The following is a 7,333-nucleotide window of genomic DNA, read 5'->3' as shown; positions in this document are numbered from 1 at the left end:
AGCAAAAAGCTGGAGACCGTCCCACCACAAAGGCCGGAAGGAACTAAAAGTTCCGCAACAAGAGGAGCCGTGTCTCTACCACGCTCCGATGTTACAAATATGAAGAGAGTCAAAACGGCAATCCTAGTCACCATGCTCAAATCTCCACCGCCAACCCGAAGAACCGTTCCAAGCATATTATCCACCAGTGAGCCCTCGGCTGCTGGCGTGCTTGCGACGGACGCGCCCGAGGGGAAAAAAGAGCAGCACAGATGCCAAGAGTAGATCCGGAGAAGGCTGGATATAGCGAGCGACGCGCGGCAGCTCGGATCCTTCGTCGTCAAGACGACGCTCCAATCACGGCGGAGCAAAAGTCGAAGGAAGAATTCGAAAGAATCCAAGCCGACATTCGATGGGCGAAGCGGGTGTTACCCAACTTCGTATATAAACTTGAAGTTAGCAATTCCAAGCGCCGAAAAGACAGAAGACGCAGGGCAGGTCCTGGTCCAAGTCTTTTGCGGAGGTGGCCAAAGACCGCAAGGTCGTAGGGGTCATCGACCGCAGCAACGAAGAAGGCAGGATTCCAAAGCACCAGTGGCGATGGGTTTGGCGGAATGTCGCATCAACTACGGATTTGACGAAATCAAACTAAACATTTATAAGGCGGACATGGGAGCGATATGCCGCCAGGTAGGACGAGATGGACGTCGACGCAGAAGAAGACCCCTCTGGGGATCCGATTACGGAAACACGATGGGCAAGCTCTATTCCGAGCGGGAGCTTCTCGAATACAGCAGTGGAGAAGCCGATGCGACGCTCACGGAGGAGAGTGCGGAGAACACCGGAGATGAAGGTCCTCCAAATAAATCTGCATCACTGTAAAGCAGCAACAGCTGCTTTAATGGTTCGTCTGGCAGTAGGCGTGGCGGATCTAGTCCTAATCCAAGAGCCCTGGGTACACAACAGCACAATCCGGGGTCTTGAATTGGATAACCAAGCTTCACCCTACTGTAGGAGCGGTAAGGGTAAACATAGAACTAGTATTCTAGCTAAGAAACAAGTTAATACCATTATAATTCCCCAAATCAGCGATGATGACCTAACAACAATCAGTCTACGAGTAGGGAACAACAATGGAGAGGTTAAAACCACCATACGAATGGCTTCTGCCTATATGGCCCACGACCAAGAAGGCAACCCCCGGTTGCAGCTGCTAAAAGCCATAGCCGGCAATAGCAGCTACAACAAAATTGGCACGATCCTGGGAGAACATACCAACGCTTACCATACCCAATGGAGTAACAGTGACATTAATGAAAGAGGTGAGTCTTTATACGACTATATTATAAGTAGTAACCTACTGATCTGCAACGTAGGGAACGACCCCACCTTCGAAACCGAAAACCGCAGCGAGGTTAGACATTTCGTTGGAGTCTGACTTTCTTTCGCATGGAACCCTGGCCTGGAGGGTCCTGAATGATCTCTCATTCTCAGACCACAGGCTCAAACACTTTAGGCTTGGGTACCATACCCCAGCTAAAATTAAAAATTTGAATCCAAGAAAAACCAACTGGGGGTATTATCGGAGACTGCTTGTCAAGAAACGAAAACACAAATGAGCGGGTGAAGAAACCAAGAGGGCCATAAGCTCCAGATGGGGGTTCTCACCAAGCATCGTACAATGGATATATACGGCTATCATTCGACCGATCCTCCTATATGGAATCGTAGTATGGTGGCCTGCGCTCAGCAGGGTGCAGAGATCGGCGGAATTAGGCATAAGTGGGGCTCTTCGCACAACACCAACGGAGGCCCTTAACACCTCCTCCCACTGGACATAGTCGGGAAGGCACTGGCCACGAACTCAGCCCTTAGGCTGAGGGAAACTTCTGCGGGGAAAAGCTCATCACGAGGTCATGCAAGTATACTGCGTCTTCACCCCGGGGTTACTACCCACACAGACTACTGTATACCGAGACTTATCTTCCAAAAGAATTATGTTGTCAGGATTCCCACTCGAACAGAATGCGATAGCCTGCCACATTACCAGAACAACGCCATCAACTTCTTTACGGATGGCTCAAAACTGGATCGGAGAGTCGGCGGTGGCATCTTTTCTCCGGACCTGAGGATACAGCTGTCAAACTTTTAAAATACCACCGGGTGGCTAAAGGCTGGGGATTATATGGTATCACAACGGGCCTTCTAGGCCTAAGTGGGGGGTGATTATCATCACCTCCGCCATTTCAACCTAACCTAATATAAGCTTTAATTCTCGTTTTAATAGCATTATCTATATTTAGACATTCTTCAGGAGTTATAAAGTCCAGCACTTTTTTAAATTTTGATTTCGATTTAGACAGAGCACTTTGTGGGTCGTTTTTCAACTTTATTTTAATGATTACCCACAAGTTTTCTATTGGGCTTAGACCTGGACTTGATGATGCCCTATCTAGGACATCAATACCATTCTCTTGAATGCAATTATTGGTGGTTTTTGCGGGGTGTGTAGATGAAAATTCGTGCTGAAAAGTATTCCCCAAAGTCACAAAGATGTGAAATGAGATTACTTTGTAAGATAAACTTGTATTTTTCTGCACGTACAGCTCCATATATGAAGTAAAGTTTTCCACACCCTTGGCTAACCTGCATCCTCACCATTGTGATTGATAGAAACTTGGTTGAATGCCTAAGACAATCTTTGTGATATACCTCCGTAAGCTTTTGTATTACTCGTTTTTGAGCATCGCCAACAAATACAGTACCCAGTTCTGTCTTTCTCTTACCCATAGCAGTCATTTTTTTTATTGGAAAAGCTGTGAGCAAACATTTTCTTTGACCTAAAAACATCACTATTATTTTTTAGGTTCAACAGAGGAGCTGCAATCATACCTTATAGAAGCCATATTAAGTTCATTTTCTGTCACGTCCATTCATGTTTTACTGTTTTCCCAATATTTTCAGACCATTTGTCACGTGAAGTCTTTTTGAGACTCGACCTCTGTTGACTGTATAACTGTGAATATTGTATACCTTTGCACTTTTTTTTGTACCGTAGACTTAGAAAGCATACGATTTTTTCATACCTCGCCATAGCTGTTGCTCAAATTGAAGCTCGACCTTACTCACAAACTGGCTTATTTATGTTGATATTTTACTTTTTTACAATTTTATCTAAAACAAGGGAAATTAAAAAAAGGATTACAAAAAATTTCAATTATTAAAAAAAAGGTAAATTATTTAATTAAATATATTACATGCGTGTATGTATGCAGTACATAATTATGTCAAAGCAGCAAAAACAACAACAGCTGCGGCCAAGAAAATGTTTATGCTATAACTTTCGTCATAATTAACCTATCGTAATGAAACTTGGCATACGGACTCATAATTACTAACTGGTGGTACTTGCTTGTGAACTTCCAACAATTACGGGAGTTATGGTAAAACACGAATTGCGAATTGGGGGTTGTATCGGAAAAAAACCCAAACTCCATCTGCCTAGGGCTTTAAATTTTTGTTTTGCATTATTGTTATGTGAAAGGTGTGCATGTTTTATTATGAAACTAAAGGTAACTCAATGACCTTTTTAAAAAGTATAAATATGTTGGTGCAACCCACAAATAAAAATAATCATTGAAAGTTGAACTATCGAAACAAACCTAGCTGTACCAATTAATACTGATTAGGGCTCGTACTAAGTACTCTTGTACATTTCATGTACAGGGTATAAATAGCAAAGAGGCAATCTGCTACTACCATAGTAAAATTGATTTATGTTGAAAATTTGTTTTTGATATTACCGTTATTTTAATAGATGTTTTAATGTTTTGTGTATACAACTATTATCTATTTTACTTTGTTTTGCTTTCGTATAAAGAAACGAATGGTTTCTTATCAGCTCTTAATCTCAAGTACCGTTAGCATTTAAAAGAATCCCAGGTCATGCATTCATAGTAAATTGATAAATGTGCATTTTATCCTTTTACATTTTAGTGTAAACTACACTTATTATCTCCAGAAAAAAATTTAGTTGTTAAGAAGATTTATTGGAGGCTTACTAAAAGCCGTATCGTTGTGCTTTGGCGAACTTCAATTAATAATTATTTCAAATATCCGGCGGAAACAAGTTAAGCACAGAAAATAAAATAAAAATCAAAACTATGGCTGATTATGGCATTTAAGTCTGCGTTATTGCTAAAGCAATAAACAAGCATCGGAATACCGTCTCAAACTTTTCATAATTTCCGCAAAATATGCTCAAAACAACCGTAAAAGGGCAGTTCTTAGTTGGTGACCGTATCAAACGGCATATTCGAGCTTTGGCAACCATCAAAGTAATGAGCCGAGCCCAGATAAGGACAGGATTAAAGATGCAAATAAATGGGCTACAGTTACAAAAAATTTGGAAAAAGGAAATGGGTCTCCAATATGACGCCAAGGTGCATAATCCAAAGCTACTTGGGGCAGGGAAATCAAAAGTCATCTTCAGTTATGAAAAGGCAAAGTTTTTAGGTGTGGAAAAAAATTTGACCCTTTAACAAATTTAAAAGAGACCGTTGTCCAGGAATGGCGACAAATTGACACATTGCCCTTCAAAAGTTGTCCTGACGGTTGCAATAGGCCGTATAACAAAAGCGAAGCACTCTGTACCTGAAATGTACAGAAGTATGTATATTAGGTTTGCGGGAGCTGAAAAATGTAACAGGCAGAAGGAGGCGTGGCAGACCCCACCAAGTATATATATTCTTGATCAGCATGACAAGACGAGTCGATCTAGCCCTGTCTGTCTGCTCTTCTGTCCGTCCGTATGAACACCTGCATCTTAGAGACTATAAGAGATAGAGACACAAAATTTTGCACAAAGATGCCTTATGTGTGTACGCTATACGAGTTAGTTTTATTTTTTTTGGATTTCCCCCCCCCCCCCCCCACTTACCCCCAATGGGGGTTTTCCCGATTTTCCATTCGTATAATCGCCTATATCTAGTCCAAGATGCCTTATGTGAATACGCAGAAAATGGAATTTCGCTCCCTCCCCCCCTCTCCAACGCAAATCGCTATTTTCTCTAACTCTTGAAATTTCGAACTCAAATTTTGCAATACCCCCCGTTAGTAATTATGTGTCCGTATGCCAAGTTTCATCATGATAGACCGATTTAGCAAGAAGTTATAGCCATAAATATATTTGCTGCTCAAGCGCTGCCCGCGGCTGTTGATGCTGGTGCTTTGGTTGACTGCGAACATGCTTACACAGACACGAATATACGAGCATAAACATACATACACTCACATAGACGCAATTGCTTTGTATATTTGCAATTGTACACCTTTTACGCGAGTTCGAATACCAAAAGAGGTAAAATCGATAAAAAAAATTTTTTTAAATTAAGAAGTAAGAGACTTCTTTTAATTTCTATAATTATTCTAATACATAGTACTTCAAAGTCGGGCCACCCGACTTTAGCTTTTTTACTTGTTTTATCTTTGTCAATACTCAAAATCATGAATGTAAGTATCAATATCACCTCGAGGTTCGAGCATCAGCTGTTTCTTTTATAAGTTTGCTGCGTTAAGAAATGTCCTAAAGTGTATAAATAAAGTGTCAGTAAGCAACCGCGATTATTATCCTGAAGAAGAAGCAGCGAGTTTAGATAAACTCATAAATGAAGTACAGAATTAAAATTTAGCTTTAACTTGAATTTAATGTAAATTGTCTATTATTATTTTTACAAGAATCTTATTTTATATGCACACATAATTTATACATAATAATCTACTTTTTTTAAAATTTCATCTAAATCGGTTAATTCTAAGAAAAGTTATTAGCAAAGAAATTTCACTCCGGTACTACGCCCACAAGGCGCGTATACCTCAGTGTCAGTATTTCTCGTTTGTATTTCATTGCGTCTTTACGGAATTACTCCCTGGTCTTCACATAAAAAATAAAAATAATACACAATCAGTGGGTTGCGGAAGGTTCTTCCACCCACTCAACACCGGTTAAAATCGAAGATTCGTTGCAAATTGTTCCATCGACGAAGGAGTTTAAGCGAGTCCAACAACAGTAACTTCTCCTCTTAATATCTACAACATAATTATTGCACTCATTTAGATAAAGGACAGTCGCATTAAAGATGCGACTGTCTCACAAGCTGGTGAACATGTGGTATTAATGGGTGCCGCTTCCAAAGGCATTATTCAGAGCGGCTTCCAACATAATTCAACCGTCTATAAAGCACCGTACGCTAAAAATCTATTTGACAATATGACAGATGATGAGTTAAACGAGTATAAACGAACTGTAGACCGCAAAAAAATAGCATTCTTTGGGAATTTTAGTACGAAGGCTGTGATTTTAGCTCTTAATTGGTTCAATTTTACGCTCTCTTTATTCCAGATACCGATACTGATTATTCCGAATCTGAGCCAGTTAACTCATTGCAAGGAACAAACGAAACATACACAAAGTGAGCCGGAGACTGGTAAGTAACGAGTGTATGCGATCAACTAAAAACTAATCTATTTCGTTCTTGAGGCTTAAGAGCACCAAATTATACAAATACAAACACAGCAAGCGGCAATACCGAGCCAGGCGGAGGTTGTTTTAAGCGATGGTATGTTCTTAATGTATTTTTAACACGCTTTTATTAGCTCCACCAATTTTTACCAATTTCCAGAAGTCTGCTCAGCTTACAAATTTGCACAGAGGTCAAGGACTGATGACAATACAATATTTCTAAGAGTAATTAGCGAAACAACTTTACTACGCCCACAAGTTGCAACATTCGATTTGCGTCAAACTGTCCACACCAGAGAACAGACTGGTTGGTGAGGGTTCGTTTAAAACCAACCATTGCTTGTCACTATACTTTGTCTGGTCAACACATTCAAAGCAACGTTAACAAACTTGCTATGTAGACTCTCCTAATATAAAGGCAACACGAGTTAATGTTATTTTTTGGATTTCCTCCCCCCGCTACAGCATTTCGTCAATCATGTCCACATTTCAAAAGCTACGTGAAGTAAACCTTGCACACGTAGTCTACATCTAAATATCTAATTTTGTGTTAAATTTCGTCCAAGTCGATAAATTTCAAGAAAAGTTATTAACGATACAAATTTCGCCCAACAAACTGTATAATTTTGTGAGTGCTTGAATGTATTAATTATAAAGTGCATAATTTGGAGAGAATTAGAGAAGCTGTGTGTGTCTCGTGTGCCTGAACAAAGCAGTAACAACAACAACAGCTGCGGGCAGTACTTGGTCTTATGTACATATATGGCTATAACTTCCTGTTAAATCGGCCTATCATGATGAAACTTGGCATATATATATATATATATATATATA

General features: G+C 40.1%; 1 pseudogene; it reads left to right on the top strand.

The window, feature by feature from the left end:
• Positions 1–5,484: 5,484 nt before the first annotated feature.
• LOC115629420 lies at positions 5,485–6,702 on the top strand (annotated as a pseudogene).
• Positions 6,703–7,333: the final 631 nt, after the last annotated feature.

This window comes from Scaptodrosophila lebanonensis, unplaced genomic scaffold (genome assembly GCF_003285725.1).
Source record: "Scaptodrosophila lebanonensis strain 11010-0011.00,11010-0021.00 unplaced genomic scaffold, SlebRS2 tig00000147-arrow-arrow-pilon, whole genome shotgun sequence".
NCBI classification, from domain to species: domain Eukaryota; kingdom Metazoa; phylum Arthropoda; class Insecta; order Diptera; family Drosophilidae; genus Scaptodrosophila; species Scaptodrosophila lebanonensis.
This window is presented reverse-complemented; position numbering and strand designations above follow the sequence as displayed.